Source organism: Narcine bancroftii, chromosome 8, assembly GCF_036971445.1.
Source record: "Narcine bancroftii isolate sNarBan1 chromosome 8, sNarBan1.hap1, whole genome shotgun sequence".
In the NCBI taxonomy this organism is placed as follows: Eukaryota; Metazoa; Chordata; class Chondrichthyes; order Torpediniformes; family Narcinidae; genus Narcine; species Narcine bancroftii.
The window spans coordinates 26,821,599-26,838,611 of NC_091476.1; the positions used below are offsets into that span (position 1 = coordinate 26,821,599).

At 40.4% G+C, this 17,013-nt stretch overlaps 1 long non-coding RNA gene across 1 annotated transcript in view; it reads left to right on the plus strand.

Annotated features, from left to right (window-relative positions):
• LOC138741691 (uncharacterized) overlaps positions 1-17,013 on the plus strand; it is a 31,680-nt gene that overhangs the window by 7,045 nt on the left and 7,622 nt on the right. The window contains exon 2 of the long non-coding RNA XR_011343665.1: positions 7,021-7,216. This is a non-coding gene — a long non-coding RNA (uncharacterized lncRNA). The remainder of the gene's footprint in view (positions 1-7,020; positions 7,217-17,013) is intronic.

A 17,013-nucleotide genomic window follows, 5' to 3' on the forward strand; every position in this document is an offset into this window, starting at 1 on the left:
TTGACAGAAGGAAGAGCTTTGAAAGTGGGCTTGAAATGTTATCTATTCTCCATCATTGGTTTATTTCATTTAAAATAAATGGCAAACTCTATCTTCTTATCTCTATTTTTTCTCATCAATTGGTAACTCCATCTAAGGATAAAGCTGGATTTCTACTCCCAGCTCTGGCATGTGCATTGAGATCATATTATTACAACGATTCAAAACGACTGGAAGCAGTTAGGATTTCAACGAAAAGAGCTGTTGAAATGGTCCAGTCGGGAAATACCCAGAGTGTATCCTTTACCAACCATTTCTTTAAAGCATTAGTTCCAATTGATCCCCTGTCAGAGTAGAGTGGTTTGATTAGATTCGGGAAACTTGGAATGAGGCCATGTTACAGCAATTCATAAGAAAATCCAAAGGATGCTCCCTTCAGCTGATAGACTTAGTGAATTCCAGCAATGAAATTTGCATTGAACCATAATACAGGCCTTAGAAAATGCCTAATGAAATACAAATTAGATCGATCAAAAAATAGATAAGATTCACCGTCTGCCACAATAAACACGAGCATGGAATTTATTATACAGTGTCTCCACCGGCAAAGCTACTCATAATTTTGCACAATTTCCCATTCAAATCTCCTCCACAAAGCTCGGTCTGGCCTGCAGGACAAAGCCTTGATCCTACCAAAGTGATTTGAGACCTAATAATTAAGGGGCAGCACAGTTAGTATAGTACATCACCTTTACAGCACCAGTGATTGGGACCAGGGTTCGAATCCCACAATGTCTATAAGGAGTTTGTGCGATATCCCCATGTGTGGGCTTTCCCCAGGAGCTCTGGTTTTCTCCCACCGTTTGAAATGTACCAGGGGTGTAGGTGAAATGGGTGCAATTGGGCAGCACAGACTTGTGGGCCGAAATGGCCCGTTACTGTGTTATATGTCAAATTTTTTTCAAGAATTTTTAAAAATCCAAAACAGTGGGCTGAACCAATGGTTAGAGCCATTTGGCTTTCTATGATGTTCATAGCCATTAAAAAAGCATCCAAGTATAGTTAAGATTTAAATAAGTTTGTGTGAATGTTATTTTAAAAAATATGAAAGTGAATGATCAAAAGACATTTAATACAAATAAGTTCAATTAATTCAAATTAATTCAATTAATTTTACAAGTGTAAATGACCTCTTCTCTGTTAAAATGAATGGTGTTATTGAACCTATACCAGATCAAACCTGATGTAGGTTCACCAGGCACATATGCCAGCATACCTGCTAGGAAACAGCGGCAGCTCATATTCCAACAATTGACTCCATGAGGAGTCCATCAATTAGGGCATGGCCAAAATGACAACACTCAGCACTCACAAATGCTTGCACTGCTGGGATCTATGCATAATTATAGAGAAAAAAAAGTTATTGTTTTGTTCTGCAAGTGTTCAGTCTTTATAAAAGATATTTAGTTTTTTTCCCCTTAAATCTAACAGCTGGGGAAACTCAGCAGGTCAAGCAGTGTACTTTAAGTAGCAAAGATAAAGATACATAAGCAATGTTTCAGGCTTGAGCCCTTCATCAAGGTATGAATAAAATGTAGGCAGGGGTGCCAAAACATAATGGCGGGGGAAGGGCAAGAGGAGGAGCAGAATCCCAAAGGCAGGAGTAAATAGGTGGATAAGGGAGGGAGGACACACCAGCAAGCAGGGAGGAAGGATGGTTCTGTGAATGGAGAGGGAAAGGGGTGGAGATATGGAGGAAAGGAAAGGTAAGGGAGGCAGAATGGAGGGTGGGCTAACAGAAACTGGAGAGGTCACTGATAATGCCGTCTGGACATTATGTGTTTTATGGAATGGAGCACAGAGAATGAGTGTTCAACCATGACTATCTCTTGTTTCTGAAGCTAAATATTACCACCATTTTTAATGGCCTTCCTTGCACCTGGATCTGTCAGTTTAAAACTTCTACTGCTTTGGTGGTAAATGCAAATGGAGACTCTGGGCTAAGGCCCCATGCAGTTAAACTGGCACCTTCTTTGGAAGCCGCTCAGAGTTTGTGGCATACATCTGCTGGAATTAATTCAGTTTCTTCTAACTACGAGAACTCCTCCATGGACAGATCCCTGATCATATCACGGACACTTCAACAACTCTAATGACTATAAAATTAGCATAAATATTCAAAAGAACAAGAATTAGAAGTTAGAGAAAATCTTTTTGAGCTGTAGATCTTTTCAAAGTTTCCAATCACAGATTTTCTTTTGTGCCTGCATAGTGACAATTTTTAGTGGAACGAATGAGAGTAGGAGTGAACAGCATTGGCAATGCTCACTAAAACTTTCTGCTAATTGTGTAAATTAAGCTGAAATCTCATTGTCATTTTTACAGAGATGTTATAATATATTAACACAGATTTTGTAATGTTCTCCTTTTGCAAAAATACTGCCACTGCTTATAATGTATGTTGAAGAGGAGTCAGTAGTCTTCTTGCCTCCCTGCTGATCTCCTCATAAAGGTACTTCTGCTATGCTATTAGTTAGGTTGTGGCTGCAATGAAAGGAATTTAGGACCATAAGACATAGGCCCTACCACTTGATCAAGAGCTGATCTGTTTCCCCACTCAGCCCCATTGCCCAGCCTTCTCCCTATAAACTTTGATGCCCTAACTAATCAAGAACCTATCAATCTCTGTCTTAAATTTCATCCATTGATTTGGTCTCCACAATCGCCTGTGGCAAGAAGTTCAACAGATTTACCACCCTCTTGCTGAAGAAATTCCTCTGCAGCACTGTTCTAAGGGGATGCCCTTCAATCCTGAAGTTGTGCCTTCTTGTCCTAAACTCTCTCACCATGGAAAACAACCTTTCTACATCTACTCTGCCCATGGTTTTCAACATTCGAAATGTTTCAATGAAATCTCCCTCATTCTCCTGAATTCCAACAAATACAGGCCAAGAGCTGTGGTACTCAATATGCAACACTTGCCTCTCCAATGGGCCCAGTGTTCCATAGAAATCTCCCAGATCTTACCTCAACAACATTATCTGTCAGTGCCATTATTGTTCATGACACCCTGACTACTGGAATGGCAAAAAGGGCATTGTTCTTAGTGAGATCGTGGAAATGGGGACATTGGGGCCCTGCCTTACTTAGACTTTGTGACAGAGATGAAATTGGAAGGAGTACTTCAGCCTTAGTTAGATTTCAAGTGAAGAGTTAAGAGGCTGGCCTGTCTCAGAGAAACTATGTAACGGATATGTGTAACAGGGTCTGCGTTGAGCAGATGGTGGGAACAGAAGGCTGATAAACAAGGAACTGTACCTCAAATGTACAGTGCTGACGATCTCCAACTTTTTTTCTTTGGCTTGGCTTCGCGGACGAAGATTTATGGAGGGGGTAAAAAGTCCACGTCAGCTGCAGGCTCGTTTGTGGCTGACAAGTCCGATGCGGGACAGGCAGACACGATTGCAGCGGTTGCAAGGGAAAATTGGTGGGTTGGGGTTGGGTGTTGGGTTTTTCCTCCTTTGCCTTTTGTCAGTGAGGTGGGCTCTGCGGTCTTCTTCAAAGGAGGTTGCTGCCCGCCAAACTGTGAGGCGCCAAGATGCACGGTTTGAGGCGTTATTAGCCCACTGGCGGTGGTCAATGTGGCAGGCACCAAGAGATTTCTTTAGGCAGTCCTTGTACCTTTTCTTTGGTGCACCTCTGTCACGGTGGCCAGTGGAGAGCTCGCCATATAACACGATCTTGGGAAGGCGATGGTCCTCCATTCTGGAGACGTGACCCATCCAGCGCAGCTGGATCTTCAGCAGCGTGGACTCGATGCTGTCGACCTCTGCCATCTCGAGTACTTCGACGTTAGGGGTGTAAGCGCTCCAATGGATGTTGAGGATGGAGCGGAGACAACGCTGGTGGAAGCGTTCTAGGAGCCGTAGGTGGTGCCGGTAGAGGACCCATGATTCGGAGCCGAACAGGAGTGTGGGTATGACAATGGCTCTGTATACGCTTATCTTTGTGAGGTTTTTCAGTTGGTTGTTTTTCCAGACTCTTTTGTGTAGTCTTCCAAAGACGCTATTTGCCTTGGCGAGTCTGTTGTCTATCTCATTGTCGATCCTTGCATCTGATGAAATGGTGCAGCCGAGATAGGTAAACTGGTTGACCGTTTTGAGTTTTGTGTGCCCGATGGAGATGTGGGGGGGCTGGTAGTCATGGTGGGGAGCTGGCTGATGGAGGACCTCAGTTTTCTTCAGGCTGACTTCCAGGCCAAACATTTTGGCAGTTTCCGCAAAGCAGGACGTCAAGCGCTGAAGAGCTGGCTCTGAATGGGCAACTAAAGCGGCATCATCTGCAAAGAGTAGTTCACGGACAAGTTTCTCTTGTGTCTTGGTGTGAGCTTGCAGGCGCCTCAGATTGAAGAGACTGCCATCCGTGCGGTACCGGATGTAAACAGCGTCTTCATTGTTGGGGTCTTTCATGGCTTGGTTCAGCATCATGCTGAAGAAGATTGAAAAGAGGGTTGGTGCGAGAACACAGCCTTGCTTCACGCCATTGTTAATGGAGAAGGGTTCAGAGAGCTCATTGCTGTATCTTTTAGGTGTGGTTAATAGCCTAAACCAAAAGGCAAGGCATTTGACACATAGTACATAAAATTGCTCCACTTGAGAATGTACATGAATGCTGAAGAATTTATGTTTCATCCTTTGGTCCTCTTTATGAGATCTTTGCAGCTGTATTTAGTTACTGTGCATCAATCTTTCTCAATGTTAGCTTGTTAATCCATGAACCTGTAACCAAAGTATCCATGCCTTCCTCTTATCAAGCACCATTGAAGCCTTGCTTGAGCAGACTGGTATTGAGACAATGAAACATCTCAGTGAAGCAATCCCTGTGTCTTATCATCTATGAAGGTTACTCAGGTGTCATGCCAGCCACCTATAGTTATAAAAAACTTGGCCCAGCCAAGTCTTTGCTGAATCACTAGGAGCAAGATTTTCCTGCAAGAATGAGCCCAAAGCATGCGGAAATAAACAATCTCCTCCACTAATTTCGCACTCATGAGCTCGGGAATCTTGTTGGAAAATCTGCCCCTTTACCTTGATCACATTAAAGTCAAAGCCTACAACATTTTTTTTTATTTCCATCCCCTGAAAATGCTTGGACTCTTCACCTTCTTCAATTATTTTGAAAATTTTCACAGTTTCAAAGCACAAGCACCTTGCCTGCTTCTGCACCAGACAAAAAGCTGAAAGCAAAAATCCACAAGCACTCCTCATTATTTGTCATCGATGTGATTTGATTGTGAAGCCTATGTGCAAACTGACCAAAGCATTGCCTTCTTTTTCCTCAGTGGGAACACAAAGTTAAAAATGTTTGACAGAACACATAAAAGAAGCTCTCCAACTACTGCAACCTCTCACTTAACCCACTTTCATGTGAGGGACTGTTACTTAGCTGTTTTTCATATAAAGAAGGCTTGAGAAAAAAGATGAGACAGTTGCCTGAGGAAATCCTGAGTCCCTCTGTGGAATTCATTAAACACAAACTATTGGTTCAAACAGCACTACCTGTGGATTTAGGCTGGACAGATCTGGAATTGATTTTGAAATTCAGTCAACAAGAAAACTAGCATGGGGATACAAATTTCCTCTCTTCACTTTGTGATGCCTTTATGATGCCAGTTGAGGACAGGAAAGGGAAACAAAGGCTGCTTCTAAAGTAATGCCTGAATGAAAACGTTGGAGAATAGTATGCAGTGTCTTCACATGCACCAAAGTACATGAATACTAATGGCAGGGCCCGTTGAGAGAGTTCGGTCACTTTGGAACACAGAGAATGTACACTTGGCACGCAACCTCCAGTGGATTGCTTCTTTGTACTTCTTCCCATACAAATGAGAACCCATTTTCACAATCTCTTGCATGGTATTCTAATCTGAAGGAGGTTTGGGAATTCAAAAGCTGTGGTAGTCATTATATCATAATAGACAGGGATACTGGGTGCTATAGTAGTTAAATTACCAGACCAATAATCCAGAGTCCTGGATAACAATCCAGAGATTTGAGTTTAAATCCCACCAGGGGTGCTGTGAAATGTAAATTCAGTCATTAATTTGGAATTTAGAAAGAAAAAAGCAACTGGACATAGTAATGGCAATCACATAAAAACTGAATATTTGTCATTTAAAAACTGTCATTAGTCCACAATTTTAAACTAATCTGGCATTAAAACATAGGAACATAGAAAATAGGAGCTGGATAAGGCAATTCAGCACTTGAAACCTTCTCCACTATTCAATATTCAATCATGGCTGATCATTCAACTTCAATTCCCTATTCCTACCTTCTCTCTGATTCCCACTGATGAGAAGAAGTTGACAGACAATTGACAATGGTCAATTGTATTCACGATTCCTCAGCAAATAGTGCAGTCCATGCAGGTAGATCTAGTCAATGTACTTCAGGTAACATTTATTCCACAGGAGTGCTGGGCAAGTACCATCTCCCCAATAAAAGATCAATCATAAATGAGTTTCAAAATCCTGAGGGATCATCATTGACCAGAAACTAAACTGAACAAACCACATACAGTAGAACGCTAAAAATCTGTACTGCTCAGGGTTTGGACTGGTCTGGATTTTCAGATATTCTGGATTCTCAGGCAGTACTTTTAAAATTCAAATTTAAGGAGGAATAAAATAGAATTGTACAGGCAAATCTTGATATTTTATTCATTAGGAAATATGGCATGCTTCATTTATCAAAATGCGCAGTTTTAAAGAAAAATATGCATTAGTGAAGGAAACTGTATACCATATGCATGGTTGCTTGCTGCCTTTGGGCTTCCGAATGCACACACGTGCGCGCGCACGCACCCAAAAGCCCATAAATCTTAAAATGCTTGAGATTTTTCGTAAAGTCCAGATTCCTGGGTGGTCCAAATTTCTGGCATCCAGATAGTTGGACTTTTACTGTAAATATTACAGCTACTAGTTCAGATCAGAAGCTAAATATCCTGTGCTAACTGACTCATTTCTGACTATCTCACCAGACATAAGGATATTAGAAACATAATAGAACATTCTGCATTTGCCTGATGGAGTAAATCTTCATCAACTCTTGAGTGGCTCAACAACATCCAAGTTAAAAAAGGCAGTTTGCTTCCGCTGTTCCACTGCTGTGTACTTGTGCACGAAAATATGCATTTTGCAACCAGTGCACAAAGGGAATTAATGTGCACACAAAAGGTTAGTTACCTAAAATAATGTAGTAATTAATAATTATATTTATTGAAAATAATCTCTTAGCAAACTGTTTCTGTTAACTAGTCAGTTTTTCGAATATCTCATTTGAAAATACTCATTGATATTTTATTTAATGGAATAACAAATTGAACAAAGTGGTTCAAAGTGTAGAATAAAATCTTAACTAAATATGTTACTTCATAGAATGCAATCATACTTGTACTGTATTATCTTAGAACATGCCAATACAGTTTTATATTAGTACATTAGTATTATATTAGTATTACATTATTAAATTACTAGTATAACATTATATTACATTAGTATTATATTAGAACATTAATATATTAGTATTAGATTAGAACATGCCAATACAGTTTTATTAGCCATGAGAGATAGGCTGTGCCAAAATTATCTTGAAACAATTTCAAGTTTACATTTGCACAAGCATTCAGAGCGCACATACTTTTGTCACAGGAAAAAAAAATTGCACATCTTAAAATTTTTGCAAACACTGACTACTAAAACTTAGAGGGAACATTGTTTCTTTGGCAGCCCATCCAGCATCTCAACCATTCCCCACACATGGAGGTTTCGCTGGCTCAGTGGTTAGAGCACTGGTTTTGTAATCACTTACTTGCTTAATTTACAGATTTGTTACTTAATGATTGGGGTGATTGGGTGCTGTAAAAGTTTGGGTTGTTGCTGGGAGGCCTAGATACCATGCATATGGTATGCAGTTTCCCTCACTAATGCATATGGAAACTGCACGTCTACTTAATCAATCATTTATCTATTTCGATTTCTGTACATGCCTGGGGATCTATGAGGGATCAAGGATTCCAAAAAGGGGTCAATGGTCTAAAAAGCTTGAGAACCCCTGCCCTGGATAAACAATGAAATCTGGAACCTGCTGACAGCCGGAACAGTACAGAAGGAGCAGACATGACCTGTGGAAAGCCATTTCGTGGGAAAAGTAGTGTTTCCAGGTGAAAATAGAAACAACGAAGGATACCTGACAGCTGTAGCAGGGTCTTAGTGACATAATTTGCTACAAACCCAAATCTGTTGCAGTAAGAAACATCAAAGCTTCACTCCCAGGTGAACTCAATGTCTTCCATGCCCAATATGACCATAAGAAGAAGGAAGAACCACTACTGTGCGTTCCTACATTCCCAGATGACCCTCTTCTGTCTGTTTCTTAGGATGATGTGTGGGCTGCCTTCAGGAGAGGGAATCTGAGGAGAGCATCCAGTCCGGACAGAGTACCTGGTCGAGTATTAAAAATCTGTGCTGATCAGCTGACCAATGTATTCATGGCTATCTTCAACTTCTCACTCTGGCAGGGCATGGTACCCATCTGTTTCAAAAAGGCATCAATCATACTGGTGCCCAAGAAAACTGTGGTAACCTGTGTGCTTGATTATCACCCAGTGGCACTCACATCAACAGTGATGAAGTGTTTTTAGAGGGCGGTGTTGAAGTAGATCAGCTCCTGTCTGATCAGCGACTTGCATCCACTCCAGTTCACCTATTATTGCAACAAGATGCCATATCACTGTCTCTACACAAAGCCCTGGAAATCCTGGATAGCAAAGATGCATACATCAGAATGCTCTTTATCAACTACAGTTCAGCATTTCACACCATCTTTAACAGTTAACACCAAATTTAAGTTCTTGGGAGTCACTATCTCAGAGATCTTTCCTGGAGCCAACACACTAATAGCATCATGAAGAAAGCATGTCAGCACCTCACTTGCTCAGGAGTTTGTGGAGGTTTGGTATGATATCAGAAACCCTGTCAAATTTCCACAGATGTGTAGTGGAAAGTAGTGTGCTGACTGGCTGCATCACAGTTTGGTATGGGGACACCAATATCGCTGAACATAAAGCCGTGCAAAAGGTAGTGGACACTGCCCAAGGCAAAACCCTTCCCACCAGTGAGAAGCACTGCCATTGGAGAGCAGCAGCGATCATCAAGAATCCACACCACCAAGCACACGCTCTGTTCTCACTGCTACCATCAGGAAAGAGATATAGGCGCCACAAGACTCGCACCACCAGGTTCAGGAACAGGTGCTACCCCTCCACCATCAGACTCCTCAACAACCAAATCAGTCAGGGACTCATTTAAGGACTCTTACTTTTGCACTTTATTGCTTTTTTCTCCTCTCTGCATTGCACAGTCAGTTTTGCTCATTTTTTTATTTGTTTACAAGTATTCGCTGTGTAGGGTTTTTTTTGCACTACCAATAAGTGGTTATTCTGCTGAACCCACAGGAAAAAGAATCACAGTGTTGTATATCATGTCATGTATGTACTGTGGTGATACGACCACTGGACTGCCTGTGACTGCCTACACCTGTCTGCATTCCTGAGGCTGGCTCCACCTACTCCCTGCCAATCACCAGCCCCATATAAAGGCTCACGCTGACCCTTAGGTAGGAGTAGAGCACATGGAGCCAGAAGGAATACTGAACCTTGTGTGTTTTAAGCTAATTAAAGCCTGTAGTACATCAAGGAGCCCGTAGTTTGAGCTTGTTTGTTCACACTACAGCACATCACATGTACTCTGACAATAAATCTGAAATCTATTAGGGACAATTGACACTGGTCAATTAATCTACCAATTGATGAAAAAGAATGACAGAGAAATAGAGTTTGCATTATAACAGAGATGTTGCCAACTTCCAGGCAACTAAGTAAGAAGCAAACTTCTGATTCAGTGTCTTGACCTAAAACACTGTCAATTTTTCCCCTGAAAAATGCTGATCAACCTACTGAGTTCCTCCAGCAGTTTATTTTTGATCCAAATTCTAGCATCTTCCATGTCCTATGTACCCACAGTTAGCATAAATGGGATAACTCACTGGACTGCTCACAAAACAAACTCTCTCACACATGACAATAAGCTTGATTAGTGTCTCCAGGCAGGTGAGGTGGTTGATATCCACCATATTTTGTTCAAAGTAGTGAAAAATGAATTGAAAAATATGATCAGACATTCTTGTTAAAGATGCTCGATATTTGGTTTAAAACAAAGAAATTTCTATATCTCCATATTTCCTTATGAGACAGAAGGAAGTTATTTTCTTCCAGTGATTCTATGCTATTCCCTCACTAAATTTCTCCCTGACCTATTTCCTACCCAGATCTATTAAATTTTGCCACTCACATGTGGCAAAATCTTCCTGGAAAGGACAGTTGACAATCATATGAAATGTGATAATCCTCATAATATAAACACATGATATTAAACAGCAGATAAACACCCCAGTTAGGAGGATAAAATATATCATAAAATAAAATCAATCCTGCTCACTTCGGAGGGAATCCAGCAAAGCCTTTAAAATTGAGAGAATCCTGCCCAGATCCAGAGAACCCAGCACTGCATGGATTAAACAGAGGAAACACAATCCAGCAACTGAGCTTGGAACCCACAAAGGTAATTGCAACTTACCACAAGCACTTGATGGAATATGATAGAAAATAGGGAATGATTCAAAGGTGTTAATTTTCACTGAAAGGATAAACATGCTTAATAAAACAAATTAAATTGCCCATTCATTCTCAAGAGAAAATATTAACATGCCATGCAAACCTGAAGTGTTCCCCTACACAGTATTTCTTTGGGCTGGTAAAAGGAAATATCTGTTCAAATGTTTATCTTGGAATGGGAATAAATTCAGGGTTGTGAGCTCTTGTATAAAAAATCTCCTCATTCTTTCCTGTTTGTGTTTATATTAAATTGCAAAGCGAGGAGTCTGTGCTCTGAGGCACAAAGATTTGCAAAATGGATATTTTTAACTGAAGTTCTCAAGAAATCTTGATCCAAATATTTCTTGGCAATGCCTTAGGATGTTCCTCAGGATTCAGCTGCAACATGAACAATAGAGAAATTAATCTCTGGCAGTGAAAACTGGTTCTAATCAACAAGGGAGTGAAAATGTTCCCTTTCCGTGTACATCTCCTGACCCGTTAACCAAATATAATGGAAAAGAAAATCTTTGTATTTTCATCATCTTCTATTTAGTGTGCATAAGTGCATCAAGTCAAATCTATCTATTTCTTTAGGTACACACCGATATTATTGTTCCAATTTTACATGCCTAAACTTCTAGTACTCTCATAACAAGGCAGCAATTACAGCAGAAGTGAAGTAAGAAAATATCCCTTGGATCTTTCTATTTCTTATTCTTACTACTCTCAAGTTGGAGGCATTGTTTAACTTTAATTTGGTAACACACCAAATTTTTTCACTACTGCCATTCATTTTTGCACTGATCACAAACATTTTACTGGTCTTTTTTGCGCTGTTATTGTTCCTCTTTCTGCAAGTTGGTGAAGTGACTTCAAAAATATGAAGCAGTAGAAATCATGTGTAGTTTTGAGTCATATTGAACATACGAAACTTGATAGTACTTTACCAAGATTTTTCAAAGTTTCTGATGATGGATTCAAAGTTCTCAATGCTTTCCCAAAACTTCTCCATTTTGAATGCCCAAAGACCAGAGATTTCATTGACATTACTTCTCAGATATTTTAAGTAGACTTTGGAATCTTTAACTCTGCTTGTCTGGTAATCTCTTCCAATGGTAGGCTTGGAACAGAATGTCTTTTTTGGGAATCTAGGGCCTACCATGTAAACAATGTAGGTGCCCAATGTACCTGTACTCTGATGTTGGTTTACTTCTTTTAGTGAGTTTGGAAGATTTTGCAGAGAAGTCTTTGGAAATGGTGTTCCAGTGGCTTGAGCACTTCTGTGAGGTCTGGATATCAGAAACATACAGGAAGGCAGGGATCGCTGTTGCCAGTGGACCATAAGTCTTTCTTCAATCGATGGAAAGTATTGCTGGATTGTTAAAGGCAGTGGTAAAAGCAGTCATCAATGTACTCCTTCACCTAGAGGTGGCTTCTGGGATATGGAAAATGATCCACAGTCCCACAGTGAATCTTCATTGTCACCGGAGACTGTGATGTAGTTGGTCATGTCAAAGTAAAGTATAAGGCCCATTCTCTCATTTGCTGCAGTCTACAAATCAATGATAGCTTCAGCCTTTATTCATGCACAAATCCAACCATCATGCATTCTGCAGTTCGACTACTGAGGTTCAGATGATGATGATTCCAGAGTGTACTCACCATGGATTGTATAATTTCCCATTATTTCTGAAGAATGCATACGTGATGACTTTCATGAACAACATGTTACTAAACCTACATGGGAATAAGCTCTCTTGGATCTGGTCCTGTGCAATGAGATAGGTAAAATTAGAGATCTTGTTGTTAGAGATCCTCTTGGAAAGAGTGAACAGAGTATGATTTGAGCTTCTCATACAAATCATGCAATAGTTCGGTCTAAAATCAATGCCTTATGCTTAAACAAGAAAAACTACAAGGTGATGAGGGAGAAGTTGGTTGGGGTAAGGTATATGGAGGGACAGTTGAAGAACAGTGGAAAACTTTCAAAGAGATTTTTCACAGAGCTCAACAAAAGTAAAAAGCAAGGACAGTAAGGGTGGGGACAGCTAGTCTTGGATAACTAAGGAAATAATGGAAGGCATCTAACTAAAAGCTCATGCGTACCAAGTCACCAAGAGCAGTGGAAAACTAGAAGACTGGGAAAACTTTAAAAAGAAACAAGGAACCACAAAGCAATCAACAAGGAGAGAGAAAGTGAACTATGAGAAAAGATTAGCACAAAATATAAAAATGGACAGTAAAAGTTTTTATAATTATATAAAGTGCTAAAGATTGGCTAAAGTGAAGGTTGGCCCCTTGGAAGATGAGAAGGGGGAATTGATATTCAGTAATGAGGAAATGGTTGAGGCTTTGAATAATAATTTTGTGTCAGTCTTCATGGTTGGGGATATATTGAACATGCCCAAGACAGATGTTCTGGGTGTGATAGGAGGTGAGAACCTGGATGTAATAGCTATCACTAAAGAGGTAGTACTCAGATAACTTAAGGGTCTAAAGATAAATAAGTCCCCTGGTCCTGATGGAATGTATCCCAGGATACTGAATGAAATGACAGAAGTTATAGTTGAGTCTTTGGTGATAATTTACCAAAATTCTCTGGTCTCTGGGGAAGGTCTCAATGGATTGAAAGATGACAAATTATTCAAAAAAGGATGTAGGGAAAAGGTTGGAACTATCGGCTAGTTAGTTTAACGTCTGTCGCTGGGAAAATGCTTGAACCTATCATTAAAGAAGAAATAGCGAGGGATTGGGAGCAAAATAAATCCATCAGGCAGATGCAGGATGGATTCACGCAAATGCAGGTCCTATTTTACAAATTTCCTGGAGTTCTTTGAGGATATAATGAGCGCAGTAGATAGCAGGAAGCAGATAGATATGGCTTACCTGGATTTCCGGAACTGTTTGATAAGGTGCTACATTAAAGACTTATACAGAAGATAAGGATGCATGGAGTTGGGGTGATGTATTAGCTATCATGGAGCACATCTATGATGGAAGGGATTTCTGTGCAGTTGAATTACAGGAGGAGTATTTCAGTTCTCCACCTGATTCATGGCTTTAGTGAGGTTCAAGAGGGCTGTGTGCAATGATTGGTGCCGCTCCCTGCATTTATCTTGCAATTGCTGTGTGGCGAAAATTATGTCCTATGGTCCTCCGGGTGGGCAAAAGACACATTGAAATTCAACCACTGGGAGGAGATGGTTCAGAAAGATCAAAGCGATGAATTTCAGTGTGACAGAGAGCAGGGAGACCCCTCAATAGTTACCACAGTCAGGCTTATCTTATTTCTTGAAGAAGGTCAGTATTATGGCAAAATGATGATTTCTTGTTTCATCATCCTCTTGCCAGATGTGTGTGATTTGTGACAGAAGTTCTTCTCAACCTAGTTTTAGGACTTTAATGCTCCAAAAGCTGTGTTAACTTTTAGTTAGTATATATGGCCCTTTGTATTCTCATCAGTCCAGAGTATTGGCAGTGCTGACTGACCAGGTGTTATAGACAATAACATCAAGGTCAGTGTCTCTGTTGAGGAGGACTTTGAATTGTCCTTCTGCAGCTATTAGTACCTCTCTATTGCTTGTCAGTTCATTCCATCTAAACTCTATTTATCGTTGCACCTTCTTTTTCTTGCTATTTTTATTCCATGGTGTTTTGCACTGTGAATTTGGACATTCACCTGCACCTTTTAATAATTAAAAATCCTGCATGCATCTTTTTCAGTTTTGCAGTTCACACATACACTGCCTCGCTTGTCTTGAATTCTGCATTAATCATGTTGCAGTCTAGGAGCTATTGATGATGGAATCAGTATAAGGCAAACTTTTCTTGAATGTTTTTGTTACATGTCATCCTCCCAGACCACATCAGACTTCTTCAAGAGGTATCTGTGTCACTGCAAACTGACTTCAAGATCTTGGATCACTTCATGTACTTGCTATGCCCTATCTAGGAAGCCTGTGTACCCCTCAGGCTTTGATTTTTTTTAATGTCTGTGGTTTCTTACTCTTTGAGCTTCATTCCCCAGAGTCTTGTCTTTCAGCTGGCAGCCATCATTCTCGAGCGGTGTTCTAAAACCACTTTGCTTTTCTATCTCTCTCCCATCTTTGGAGGGTTCTTTCACGATCCAAAATTCTTTCATTTCTTGATCCATTAGCACCTGGAGGCCAACTAAAAATCTGAGTTATACCTGTGCGAAGGATACAAGTATAATTTTAGGCTGACGTCAATTCAGTGACAGATGGTCTGATCAAGACCATCTTAGTTTGTTCAACTTTTATAGTTGAAATGCCACAAGCATTTTATCATGGATTTTTCTGCATTATAGAGAACTTAAAGTAACCAAATTTGTTTTTGTTTTTTTTTTATTAATGTGGAAAAAAGAATATAATTGTGTGGGTTGTCTAACCACAGTGAATAAATCCTACTGGATCTGTAATGGATTATTCACCATATCCCTAAGGAATTTTGCCTCTCCCACAGACAAATGGATAATAACATTTTGCTCAGTCTCACTTTAGTACACATATGCAAGGAATGTTATTCTGTTTCGTAAATCTTTTAATCTGAGTTAAGCATTCTGCAGTGTGCCTTGAGAAAGACAAGAGACAGCAATATCATTCCAGTAAATTTGGATATGAATGTCTGCACTTTGACCTTCACATAACACCACTTCCATTTTTACTGATTCTAATATCTGTTATTTGGATAAACTAGTCTCGACCTACTGGCTGCTCTCATTCTTCACAAGTAAAGGAAGGGGACTTTAGTGAAATACTGTCTGCTGCGATTTGAATCTGTTTAAAGTTGTACCTGAGCCTATGTGCAAAGCGTCATTGTTATGTTTACATCATTATATTCCAACGTCATTTGGGGAGAGTGCCATAATTGTTTACCAGCATCACTCTCCAGGGCACTATGAGTGGTCAAAGAGGTTGATCTGTAACAAGCTAGACCACATGAAAGCTGTGAAAGATGATGGATAGATGAAGCCAGGTGGGGGAAGGTGAGGGGTGGAGTTAGAAAGCAGAAGTAGGTGATAGAGAGAGAGGCAGAGAGAGAGGGAAAAGAAGGCAGATGGATGGAGCAAGAAGGACCAGGGAGCAGGAATGTGCAGACAGCATATTTCAGATTTTCAGATAGCAGATTTCAGATTTATTGTCAGAGTGCAGTTATGACATCACATACAACCCTGAGATTCTTTGTCTGTGACTAAGGTGGAATTACCACATTGGTAATGCAAAAAAAAAACAGTATACAGTGTATACATGTAAACAAATAAAAAACTGTAAACAGATAACGAATGTAAACAAACCAACTATGCAATACAAAGGGAATAAAAAAATCAATAAAGTGCACAAGTCAGTTTTTAAATGAGTCCCTGATTGAGTTTGTTATTGAGAAGTCTGATGGAGGAAGGGTAGCAGCTGTTCCTGAACCTGGTGGTGGTGAGTCTTGTGGCACCTGTACCTCTTTCCTGATGGCAGCAGTGAGAACAGAGCATGTGCTGGATAGTCTGGATTCTAGATGATTACTGTTGCTCTCTGACGGCAGCGCTCCCTGTAGATGTTCTCCATAGTGGGGAGGGTTTTACAAGTGATGTCCTGGGCTTTGTCCACTATCTTTTGCAGGACTTTATGCTCAGGGGTATTGGTGTTCCCATAACAGGCTGTGATGCAGCTGGTCAGCACACTTTCCATCACACCTCTGTAGAAATTTGCCAGGGTTTCTGGTATTGTAGCAAACCTCTGCAAACTCCTGAGGAAGTAGAGGTGCTGACGTGCTTTTTTCACAGTGCCATTAGTGTGTTGGGTCCAGGAAAAGTCCTCTGAGATAGCAACTCCCAAGAACTTAAATTTTCTCACCCTCTCCAAGTCAGATCCTCCAGTGATCACTGGATTGTACGCCTCTGAGTTTCCCTTCCTTTTTTTTGGAATATTTTGTTTTTCATTTATCATCAATAAACAAGGAGTTAACATCACTGACTGTTACAGAAAATAACAACATCTCCCACGTGGTGTATCTCCCCCTCCCATTCCAACCTCCCCCCCCTCAAAAAAGGGTAAGAAAGAGAAAACAAAAAGAAAGGGACAAAAAGCAGATAGAAAGAAAGATGAAAACTGGATGTGATGTCAACACATCAAGTAAGTGTCCATAGAGGCTGTAGAGCCACTCCTTTATATAATTACTTTTATTAATCCATCTATTGGTAAATCTCTGTAAGTCTTTTTATTGGGGTGTGGCTGCAGCTGTGCTCCCATGTACATCAGATATGGCTGCCATATTTTAACAAAGGTGCTGCGTCAGTTTCTAAGATTA